At 33.3% G+C, this 12,823-nt stretch overlaps 1 pseudogene; it reads left to right on the top strand.

Annotated features, from left to right (window-relative positions):
- Window positions 1-8,804: 8,804 nt before the first annotated feature.
- On the top strand, window positions 8,805-11,228 carry LOC111198048 (annotated as a pseudogene).
- Window positions 11,229-12,823: the final 1,595 nt, after the last annotated feature.

Here is a 12,823-nt window from a genome sequence, read left to right as displayed (position 1 = left end):
TTGTGATCCCTTAAACTGTTATGAATCATTGTTTAGATCAGCAGGTAAAGTTGGCAGCTAGTGATTGTTCTACAACCATTAATTTCAGTACATCAACACATATGTTATAAACATGACGCATTACATGTTGAATGCAAAAAGAGTCCAATGGTTTAAACTTTTTAATTATTAGACAGAAACAAAGTTGGAATCTGATAATATAATTATAATGATAATTATTTTGTAATACATATACAAATGATTAATTGACTATCCTCTATATAATTATTATGGTTATCTTTTTCTTAAGTTATTATGGTTATCTGATAGGCATGTATACATACCAACAAACAAACTTACAGCTAGTTCGTTCAATGATAAGTACAAAAAATATCAATTGCAAAAAATATGTTGGAATGCATCTTGAGCATATGTTTGATTTTTTTTTTTGGTAATATGATGGTGTGATGATCAATGTCATTGTGCTGATTGGGCCTGAGACTTATTATCCGAGATTCGGATTCGATCCGAGATCCGCTCCGAAAATAGGATATCCGGAGTGTCAGAATCTGAATTCGGATAGTAAAATCTTGGATCCGTCCAAACCGAATCCGGATATCCGATCCGGATCCGTATTTTTAAAACACATTAAAATTTTAAATTTCATTAATATTTATATTTTATATATTAATATTTATACATATAAATTAATTTTATAATATTATGTTTAGTTTTTACAATATTATAGACACACACACATATATATATATATATATATATATATATTTATAAATATTTAATTGATGTATTATTTTTAAAAATGTAGTACTTAAAAAAATATAAATATATTTTTAATTATTTTTACGGATCCAGATCCGGATATCCGCGGGTAATAGAATATAGAGACGGATATCCGAAATCCGGATATCCGGAAACCACGAATCCGGACCCGGATATTAAATCCACGGATCCGGATCCGGGTACCATAAATTTCCCGGATATCCGGATCCGTCCGTCCCATGCCTAGTGCTGATGAATCTTATATATTAAAACAGAAGTCACGACTTTGATTCATGTGTGATTTTTTAAAAATTGACCTATTCCTAGAAAGTCATGTTATATTTAATATCTAATCTTATCATTTAAATTTTAGATCTACCAGAAATTTTTATTGGGCTATCAATCATTGGATTTAAACAATAGATGATCCATTGGATTTATAGATAGTATAAATTAAATAGATATAATTTAATGTTGTAATACTATACCTCTAGATGCTAAATATTTAAATATTTGTTGATGTTAACTTTTAAAATTATAAAGATTTTTTTTTAAATAACAAAAATCATATTATCTAACAATGATTAATCTTTACTACCTTAAACCAATGAAAACAAGTTTTAAACTATATAATTTATTTTAAAAATTAAACAAAAACTAAATGTTTAATTATTTACTCGATAATACAAATCTATTAAGCGAAAAGTTTAATTTTTTAAAAACTTTCTAAATTTGTGAAATGTTACAATATCTTTGAATATGACAATAAAACAATATTTACTAATCTTTATATATATAGTTACAATTTTAATAATGAAATAATAATCCGAAAATATATATACAGAAGAAGATACAAATACATGTGAAAGTCTGAAACAATCTATTCAATGAAAAAAATATACAGTAAACTTATTATGTTTTAAAAATTGATAGTCACATATATATTATAATATATACCAATTTAGAATTGAAAACAAAATATTTATGTAAAAATAAATGAAAACAAAAATCTGCGCAGTAAACTTATTATGTTTTAAAAATTGATAGACACATATATTATAATATATACCAATTTAGAATTGAAAATAAAATATTTATATAAAAATAAATGAAAATAAAAATCTGCGCGGTTGCGCGGGTTAAGATCTAGTATTATTTAAAACGTTTAGATGTCATGAAAGAAAATAGCCACTTTAGTAATGTTTTTTAGTAATGTTATTTTAGTACTTGACGATCATCACGGTTATAAGATCTAGCTCTGTGCGTTGAATATAATAAGCTGGTCTCTATATAAAATGTAGTGTCTACATAGTTGATATATAGTCAAACGATCGATTTGTCAATATCAACTAAAGTTGTTTGTTTATAGAATTATGTGAACACTTTTTTTTGGAGGGGGGGGGGGGGGGGGGGGGGGGGGGGGTACAAGTTTGTGAATACACATATGTATATATAGATAGAGATTGTGCATTGGAGAGAGTGAAATAACAAGAAGACGCGAAGATGTCGCTGACAACTCCAAAACCACGAGAGAAAGAGAGAAACAGAAAGAGAGGCATCGCATGAACTGTTGGGAGAGAGATTAAACACAAACTCCAATGTCTTAAAGAGATGCTCTTTGTCGGCTCTCTCATGCTCCACGTGCCCTTTCTCCTCCCACTCCTCTCCTTTCTTTTTTACATCGAGGCAATTTTGCGATCTATATCAACCAGTAAAAATAAGCAACTTTCTGAAAACCAAATCCATGTGTGGTAGTTACCCTGCTTGCGTGTGTTTGACAACTTATCATTTTTGAGAACGTAGTTCGCAAAAATCTCGGATACCAATTTTCTATCGAATAATCGAATTGTGCGGGGGTTACTTTAATTATATCATGGGTTTCAGCTCAGATTCTTTAAGGTGGACAGGTAAAGCGAAGATTGTGCTGGTAATGTTGGTATTGATAAGCATGATTACCAAAATATAGTTACAGATATAATTTACTCATGGTTGACTTTCACTTGGTTCATTTAAAACAGAAAACATGAAGGTACGAAACCAGGGAACGACGAGGAATAATGCATTCCCTAACGTTCCTAAAAAAAATTACCATTCACAAGGAATAATAATTTCCTCTCATTCCCTTTCATTCCTTTTTTTGTAGAGAATTAAAGAAAAAAATTATTGCTTGTCAAATTTGATAAGGAATAACCATTCCTTTTCATTCCTGGTATTTTATTCCCGTACATTCCTTTTTTATTCGTTCCTCTTGTTTCCCGGATGGTCACCAGTCGGACCCGAAACCTATATATATGTACGTTACATTGCAGATTATGCTAAACAAATGTGAACGTGTACAATATCATAGAAATATACAGACGTTTCTTTTAAATTTTTCTCTTTTTTTGAGCAACACTTTTTAATTTTTCTACTCCTATAATAAACCTAAAACAAAGTTGACGACAGTACATGAAACAACTAACTTATCAAATGGTGTGCTTCTATTTCATATTGTAAGTACAATAGTATTTGATATTCTCAGAGAAGTTAACATAAAGGAATTGTTTCCAATAATTAGATGGGGATGTTAACGTTTTTTTATCCAATTACCAAAATCAATAATATTATTGGGAAATGAGGTCAGTACTAATTATTTTATTTTAATTTCAAAAGGCATGGAACCTATCAAACCAAAGTGAATTGGTTAGTTAAATTATTTAGGTTAGTAACCGAGGCATGAACATGTGTTAACCATTTTAGACGTCATACTCTCAGTCTGTATATAGATGCTTTGGTATTATTAAACTGATATATTGATATGTTTTGCTACCAGCGGTGCCACTATCCAATACTCCAGATGACTAGCCTTTATTAATATGCTACAGTATCTTACATAAATTGTATTTAGCTTTGATGCTTTTCATGTCATGATACTTTTAATACATTATTGGTTCAAATCTATAAATTGTATTTTGAGATTTAAGATATAAACAATTGTTTGGTTTGCCCAAAAAAAAAAAGATATAAACAATTGTTAAGCTGTACACTGTGGCATGATGTCTTTGCATTTAGGGTTAAAGACACAGATTGGCTATAACAATGAATCACAACTTCACCGTGTGAAATTTTTACTTGCCTACTTGAACTTCGATTTCAGCGTTTAGACTTACGAAGAATCTTTACCGAAAAACTTCCTCATTTTGGAATTCAGCTAGACTGTTCAGTAAAATCAATATGTTATACTACAACTCATTGTGTATCATTTACTAAAAAGTGAACCCACAAAATTTATAATTAATTCTTTCCCAAACGAGAAATCATCAAAACATATAAACCTCATCATCCAGGCCAACATATACTTAAACCTTAACGCCTCTTTGTGTCAATCATATAGATACATGGACTTCATACAGTTTTTAGGAAAGTTTATTCCTGATCTCCAAGTAATACTAACTGATAAACAGATTAAGTTAAAAGTTAGTAAATTAAGCTAGCTGATTAAATTGAAATGGAAGTCCCACATGGAAGACACCTAATTCCGTAAATCACATCGTGCTTATGCTTTTGTCACGAACCCATTTAATGGTCCCCTCCCACCATATGTAAGTAAATAAATGTGTATATAAACGTTGAAGTGAATTTCTTTTCTCTCTATTAGGTCAAGTGAATGCTAAACTATTTATAGTTGATATAATCAATAATCCTCCAAAATAAGTTAGCAACCTTCTCTCGAAGAAAATTAAATAAGTTTATAGTTTTTATTTTGGAATTGTGTATTTAGAGTTTCAGATTAAGAGAGCTATTTTAACATTGAGATAAGAGAGTTAAGGACTAATAGCAAATTTGGGGGGGGGGGGGGGGGGGGGGCATGTGGGTTAATTAGTGATCAAGTGGGTTCTCTGAGGACCATTTAGTTGGCCTAGTTGGAACTTAAGCTAACGACAAACTAACGCTCAAAGAAACCTCACATGATTCAAGGGTTCTTTCCATTAGGAATCTCAGTGTTATCAGTAAAGTTATATCTGCCGTATATACATACGCATTTCATAGATACAATCACACTCTTTTGAGTAGATCGCCATTAAAATATTAAAATCTCTAACTGTGTTCTTGTTTGGGGTGGATAGTACTCCAAACATCGGCTAATAGTTAGGTTCTATTAAAGAAATTTTAGTTTACAAAACTGATACTTCTAATAAAAAAGACTTCTGATATTATATAAGAATATGATTGTTAGATATTAAAAATATGCTTGTTTGGAGCTTTGATTTAGGAATAACAGTGGTCGAAGTGAAACGAAATTTAACATGTAATAGTTTTTGTTTGAGTTGAGATCTTAATCTAGTATGCAAATTGTGGCGTTTTTGGATCAGTTTAGGTTTAGGATATAGAAAGAAACCTTCATCTTAACTAAAATGTTGAACACAGTCTGAATGGAATCTTGCATTATGAACAATAATGGTCTTTTGATTATATTGGTTTGTGCAATAATTATAAGTTAGTCGTCCAACTTTTCAGGAGCTCGTCGAGGGTTAAATTCAATTAAGATTTTAAATATATATTGAACGGTAATCTCTCTTCCGCTATTGGCTCACAAAAATGTTTCTGGACAGCAATTGTCTTAATTCTGCCAACCAGCAATTTTTAATTATCTCTTCTTAATCATATTACTATAAAATACTAGTACGTAACTGAAAGATAACTTAAAATATATATGAAGACATGAGTTTTGTAGTCAGATTTTGCTTTCCCAGATCGTACTTCTCCGAAGATACATGTAATTTTCTTTACGTTCTCCAATATTTAAATTTTAACTTTAGTTTTTCTAGAAATTATTATAGGTATAAGTTATTTCAGCAAAATATTCGTTTAACTTTCTCCAATAATTTTGATTAAAAAGCCTTATACATATCAAACGACATATCAACAGAAGCATCATTAATAGGAGTGGACATGCACTTCGGTTATTTTTTCGGTTCGGTTCGGGTTCGGTTCGGTTTGGTTAGTTCGGTTCTAGCATTTTTTCAACTGAAGTAAACCATAGTTAGTTTGGTTCGGTTTGTGTTCGGTTCGGTTTATATTTGGTTCAGTTTGTATTCGGTTCAGTTTATATTCGGTTCGGTTTGTTTTTTGGACCAGTTTAATTAGATTCTTCTTAGTTTGATTTTTCTAAAAGAAATTATGTTTTAAAACATAAATTATGTAAACATAAACTATATAAACTAAATTCAATATAAAACTGAAACAATTTTTTTTTAAAATTCACAAAAGTATATAAAAATTAAAACAAATGAAAGTTAACTAAAGTAAAAAAAATCAACATCATTAGTAATATATCTTATATCATTAAAATTCAAAAGCTTGCAATGAATGAAATATTTTAAATCAAATATTTTGACGATTACATATTAGGTTAGAAGAATTTATGTTAATGAATATAAAATGAAAAGTATGTGGTTTAGTATTAGAATTTTAGTATATTGGTATATGTAATATTTTAAATTTAAATAATTACAAAGATACATCGGTTTCTCGGTTCGGTTCGGTTTAAACCGAACCAAACCATTCGGGTTGGGGAAATCTTCAACCGAATGGTTTAAAATAGACTTTGGTTCGGTTTGAATCGGATTCGGTTCGGTTGGTTCGGTTCGGTTCGGTTTTTTTGCCCACCCCTAATCATTATGTTCGTTAGCCAAGGATCACATGTTTAATTTTCCCCGCGGTTTCAAGAAATGCTCTCAGTAGTGATGCAATACAATTGTTTGAGCTTCACAGTCATATATAGACTCACTTAATGTTGTGTAGGTTAGAAGAAAGCTCATTTTTACTTTTATTTTTCCTATTTATTCAAATGGATCGACTCGGCAGTAATAACATGTTCTGTTGCCTAATGTGTCGGACAGACGTTGAAATACTCTTTGATGGTCCGGCACAAATAAATGAGCCTTTGTTGCATACTTGTCAAGTTGTGATAACTAGGGCTATTAACGTATAAAAGTCTAAACGTCTCTGATTCTAAAGCAGTAGTTATTTCTAAATTATCCTTCTGAGAAAATGTTTCACCTAAAGTTGCAATCTTGCGATCTTTAATTCGATGAAAGAGTGGCAATCATATCAGTACGAACGATGATATCATATTTTCATGCATATGATTTCCATTTTAACTCAAGGTGGTGCTTGCTTTCATGGACGATATCTAGGATTGCCTCCTGTCCACTTTAACTCAAGGTGGTGCTTTCTTTCTCTGTCTATTGGTGTAGGTTCAGTGATCTGTGGCGGCTTTTGGTGGTTTCTTATCCGAATAAAGCTCAATTCAGTATGAGTAGGGGTAGAGCTGGAAAATGGGTGGGCTGTCCAATGGGTGTCCATGTCCAAATATATTTGGGCTTTCATAAGTTATACCCATATTTCCAGATGGGTTTTAAATGGTCAAAATTGGAAAACCAATTAATCTATGGGTGTTTGTGGATTTGATTAATATGGACATAGACAGTCCAATTAAAAAAAAAATTCTAGGGTTTCCAAAATTTGGGAGAAAATTGAAAAATTTCATTTCATCGTGAAAGAGAGTTTCTGCGACTCCTTTGGCGATTTTGGCGATTGAAACTGAGTTCCATCGGAGAAAGTGTCTCCGGTCGTCTCTCCGTTCTCCAGTCTCCGACTCTCCATTCATCTTCTCTTGAGCTCTCGGAGGCGACTCACAAATCGCGATCCTTCGTCTGTTGTTGTTGCTTTGTAATTCGTCTCGCAAAGTAATTCGACTGTTTTCTTGATCCAAACTAACTCATTGTGACTCATTTTGTTGTTTTGCCTAGTCAGAAACTTGAGGAATGAGGACATGATCAGTTTTTTCGGCAAAACCGTAAAATCAATTTTTCCCACCAAAACCGCAAAATTGAGTTTTCCCGCCAAAACTGCAAAATTAAGTTTTCCGGACAAACCGCAAAATCGAGTTTTCCCGCCAAAATCGGAAAATCGATTTTTTCCACCAAAACCGGAAAATCAAGTTTTCCCACCAAAACCGGAAAATCAAGTTTTCCCACCAAACCCGGAAAATCAAGTTTTCCCACCAAACCCGGAAAATCAAGTTTCCCGCCAAAACCATAAAATCGAGTTTTCCCACCAAAACCGAAAAATCGTGTTTTCTACCAAAACCGAAAAATCAAGTTTTCCTGCCAAAACCGTAAAATCAAGTTTTTCCGCCAAAACCGTAAAATCGAGTTTTTCCGCCAAAACAGCAAAATCGAATTTTCCTTGCAAGATTGGAAAATCGAGTTTTCTTGCCAAAACCGCAAAATCGAGTTTGTCCGTCAAAACCGAGTTTTTCTGGCAAAACCACAAAATTGATTTTTCTACCGAAAACGCAAAATCAAGTTTTCTGCCAATACTGTAAAATTTGTAGGCTTATAGATTAAAATTTAAAATTTTCTTATATGGTCCATTATGGACTCCTTGACAGCCTATGTAAACATGGGTGTTAGTGGGTCTGGTCCTTAATAGACATGATTGTTTTTTGTCCACAAACAATAAATGGATAAATGAATATAGATTAATGGACGTGGGCTAACCCAGTTTACAGCTCTAACCGGGTGCACTTTGTCACGAGTATCGTTGTCTGTTCGTGGAGGTTGCAGATTAAAAGGGCTACGTGAGCTGTTCTTGACAACATAGATCTTTAAGGACTGTTCATTGAAAATGCCAAATTTCTTGTAGTCGGTTCTCTTAGCAAGGTCTGAGTCTATGTTTAAATTATTTTCAGTTTTTCAGTTTTTTGGTTCTTCTGTTGTTCTGTAAAAAACTTAAAAGTTTAGTAATGAATTTTATTATTTTTATCTAAAAAAAAGTACCAACCAGTCGAACCATTATTTTATTTTTATTTTTTTGAGCCTTTTTTCAAATTGTTTTTGAACCCTTTATTTTTCTCTTTTGGTTCTTATAGAATTTAGACGAAAGCTCTTTTGAGAAGCACCAAAATAAAGTTGAAATATCAAGTGATCCGTAAAAGGAGTTTGTATATTAAATTCATGTGTTTTTAATTTTCATCACACAGTTATATGCCTTATTGCAATTATTTGTTGCTTTTCTATAAAGAAAAATAGAAAGCCAAGGTTGCATATCCTCTCTTTTCTTGTCTTTTGACTCTTATTATTTATTACTTTTCCTCGTATTTTTAATGTGTTCTATTGTTTCATAGATTTATAGTTATGTAAATAAATAAAAAGTATAGTTTCTAGTCGGTACTGAGAAGAGATGGAATAGCTCAACTATCAGTTTGCCAGTAATCATCGGAGCCTTAATCCGTGCATTATAGTTATATACTTTTGACCATCATAGAATTTTGCATAGTAGTTAAAACAAAATCTGGAATCAAGTTTAGAAAATCTTTAAGAAGATGATATTTGTAATAATATTAGCTGCTCAATTTAAAAAAATTAAATAACAAAATCAAAAACAATTTTTTTTTTTTTGCAAAATGGGACTGATATGGTTTCATCATCATCAATGCACTAAGACGTACATAGGAAACCCACCAAGTTGTTCCACCTCTTTTTCTTGTGCGTTACAATAACTTTCTCCAGAAAATCGCAACCCCTCACGCAAACCATGCTTTTAATTTACAATTTTACAGTCCTCCACGAAAACATGAAAGCCATTTTCTACCTGCAGAGTTGTTGATCTTATCAACAAACAAACAAGCAATTATCTCTCCAATTCTCAAAACCAGGCTAAAAATTGGCTGAAATCTCCCAAAGTTTTTTTCTTCCTTTTGTTCCTTCACTTATCAACTTATTTTTCCCCAAATTATCCTCTTCTTCTACACACCCAAATGTCAGAGACATCAAAGTTAGAAACTTTTCATCCAGAAGCCTCTGAAGGGTGTTCTTTGGAGACTTCTGGATTGAAAGTCTCCGAAGGGTGTTGTTCAAAGACCTTGATGCAGAGCATTTTTCATGAGCTTAAGGTACAAATGAGAATAGGTCTACCATTGGTGGCTATGAACTTATTGTGGTTTGGTAAGATAACAAGTACATCTGTGTTTCTTGGCCGTCAAGGCAAGCATAACCTAGCCTGTGGCTCGTTAGGGTTTTCATTTGCGAACGCTACTGGTTTTGCTGTTTTATACGGAATCTCTGCTGCAATGGAACCCATATGTGGCCAAGCGTTCGGAGCCAAGAACTTTAAGCTTCTCCACAAAACCCTTTTGATGGCGGTGTTCTTGCTTCTCTTGATATCAATCCCTATATCTCTCTTGTGGCTAAACGTTGACAAGATCCTCATCAGTTTTGGTCAAAAAGAAGACATCTCCTACATAGCCAAGAGATACCTTCTCTACCTCCTTCCTGATCTACCAGTTGTCTCTTTGCTTTGTCCCCTTAAGGCTTATTAATTAAGCTCACAAGGCGTCACGCTCCCCATCATGTACACCACAGCTGCAGCCACTTCTCTTCATATCCCCATCAACATATTCCTCTCCAGAGCAAAGGGAATCCAGGGAGTTGCAATGGCGGTTTGGATAACGGATCTTATCGTCGTGATTCTTCTAACTGGATATGTGATAGTCGCTGAGGGATTGAAAGATAACAAATGGAAACAAGGTGGGTTGTCGGACCAACGTGGTCAAGACTGGCTTAACCTGATCAAGCGTAGTGGACCGTGTTGTCTCACCGTCTGCCTCGAGCGGTGGTGCTACGAGATCTTGGTCATATTAGCCGGGAGGTTACCAAACCCTGAGGAGTCTGTATCCACCTTGGTCATAATTCTCAACTTCGACTACTTGCTTTACGCTGTGATGCTTTCCTTGGGGACGTGCGTGGCTACACGAGTGTCTAACGAGCTCGGTGCGAATAATCCAAAAGGAGCTTATAGAGCAGCGTACACTACACTCGTTGTTGGTGTTGTTTCGGGTTGCGTGGGAGCTTTAGTGATGATAGCGTGTAGAGGTGTGTGGGGATCTTTGTACGCTAGCCATGACCTGATGATCATAAACGGTGTGAAGAAGCTGATGCTGATAATGGCCGTTTTTGAGGTTATAAACTTCCCTTTGTTGGTGTGTGGAGAGATTGTTTGTGCAACAGCAAAGCCGTTGCCTGGAATGTATGCGAATCTTGGTGGGTTCTACCTGTTGGCTTTGCCGTTAGGGGTGAGTTTGGCGTTTAAAGCTAAACTAGGGCTTGTAGGGTTCTTGATAGGGGTTCTTGTTGGAGCATCTGTTTGTTTCTCGACGTTGCTCATTTTTATTGCAAGGATTGATTGGGAGAAAGAGGCGGGTAAAGCACATATTCTAACTTGTGACGCAGAGGGTGAACAAAGTCTACAAGGCTCAAAACAAGATATGATCCCAATATGAGCGTGAAGAAGTATGTGCTTGATGTGTTAAGATATAATTAGAAATTGATCCGCGCCCCGCGCGGGTTTTTGATTTAACTTGTGTTCATCGTAAATTCATAAAATACTGGTTTTATATAAAAATTTCATGTATATTTTTTATATTTTATTATTTACATATAGAGTAGAATATATTATTTTATAATTTAGATGTTTGATTATAATTTTTTATATTTATACATGATATTATATTAAAAAATTTATAACTTGATGCAATTGTACTATTCATATATTAACATGTTGTCTTTTGTTTTGTTAATTTATTTTAAAGTGAAACAACACACTAATTTTTTTAATTTTTTGCATTAGTTATTATGAAATATTATTAATTTTATGATATTTTATTTTCTTGAAAATTGAATTCTCGAAATATTTATATTTGACTAAACTAAATAAAATAATACTATAGTGATTTTAAATGTAGTGATAGAATCTGCAAATAAAAGAAAATACAAAAAAATGAAATACTTAATTTATTGTAAATACAATGACTAATAGTATAAATAAAAAAAGTACTTAATCTGCAATCTATAATTTCAAACAATTCTCATTAATATATCATTTTTGTATCCAAACAACTCCAAAATGTAATTCAATTTCAATAATATAGATATGTTCAAGGACGCTCATATACAAGTAGCTTCTTACTGATCTTATAATAGTAGACGTTTTAGAAGGTTTCAAGTTAAGATAAGAGTCAACATATAAATGTGTATATTATTTTTTTTTTTGGTAATCCAGGGTTTCCCGCTTCGCGGGTCATTCCCTGGGTCCGGTCAGGCAGCGGACCGACTTCACCCGGGAGGGTATGTCCTGAGCCCGAAGGCCCAGTACCCGCTTCGTGACATGGATGAGCAGTTCGCCTCCGGCTGGCGTCGAACCTGGAAGCATGACAATTGGCCCCCAAAGCTCTAACCAGTAGAACTGACTCATCCCGTCATAAATGTGTATATTTTGCAGGAAATTTAAAACTTGAATAAGGAAAGCTCCAGTGAGTTTACCAACTGAAGTTTCGAGCTAGTGTATGTATGGTAACTATGAATTGAGTAGGATTTCATTTGAAAGGCCAAAAAAAAAAATTATGTGGACTGAGGAAAGAAAAAGAAATCAACCACCGTGGTCTCGAACACACGACCAGAAGTTTTAGAGCCTTGCGCTCTACCAACTGAGCTAGACAGGCTTTTGGCTTTAAAAGCATGTATTCGTTTTTAATGTATTACAGTCTTTGATTAATTGACCAATCTTACCACACCCTAATACCATCACAATAAACGATTGCTTCCCCAATGATAATCCTAAAAAGTTTATGAATGATTTTAGAATTGAAATTGATTAAACTAAATTTCACTAAAAGAAAAGAATAAGCTATACAAAAGTAATGATTAAAGTGATAAGTCAAAACCTAGTTTTATTTACAGATAAAGAATCAAAGTGCCCTTTACACAATTTTCACACACCCTGTAAAGCATATATAAAACAACACTTGGCTCCTGTAACCACATTAGATGTTTCTATATAAAGTACCTGAAAGATCTAGGATTAACCAAAGTTAAGAACACACGTAGTTTCAATACACAATCTTGTTTTATTAAGAATCTTTTAGACAATCCAACATGACTTAGTCTAATCCGAATTATACAACGTCTATCACGACTTGACACAGACCAATTCTTAAGCTACCTAGAGCAACTGCGATGAT

This window comes from Brassica napus, chromosome C7, assembly GCF_020379485.1.
Source record: "Brassica napus cultivar Da-Ae chromosome C7, Da-Ae, whole genome shotgun sequence".
NCBI classification, from domain to species: Eukaryota; Viridiplantae; Streptophyta; class Magnoliopsida; order Brassicales; family Brassicaceae; genus Brassica; species Brassica napus.
This window is presented reverse-complemented; position numbering and strand designations above follow the sequence as displayed.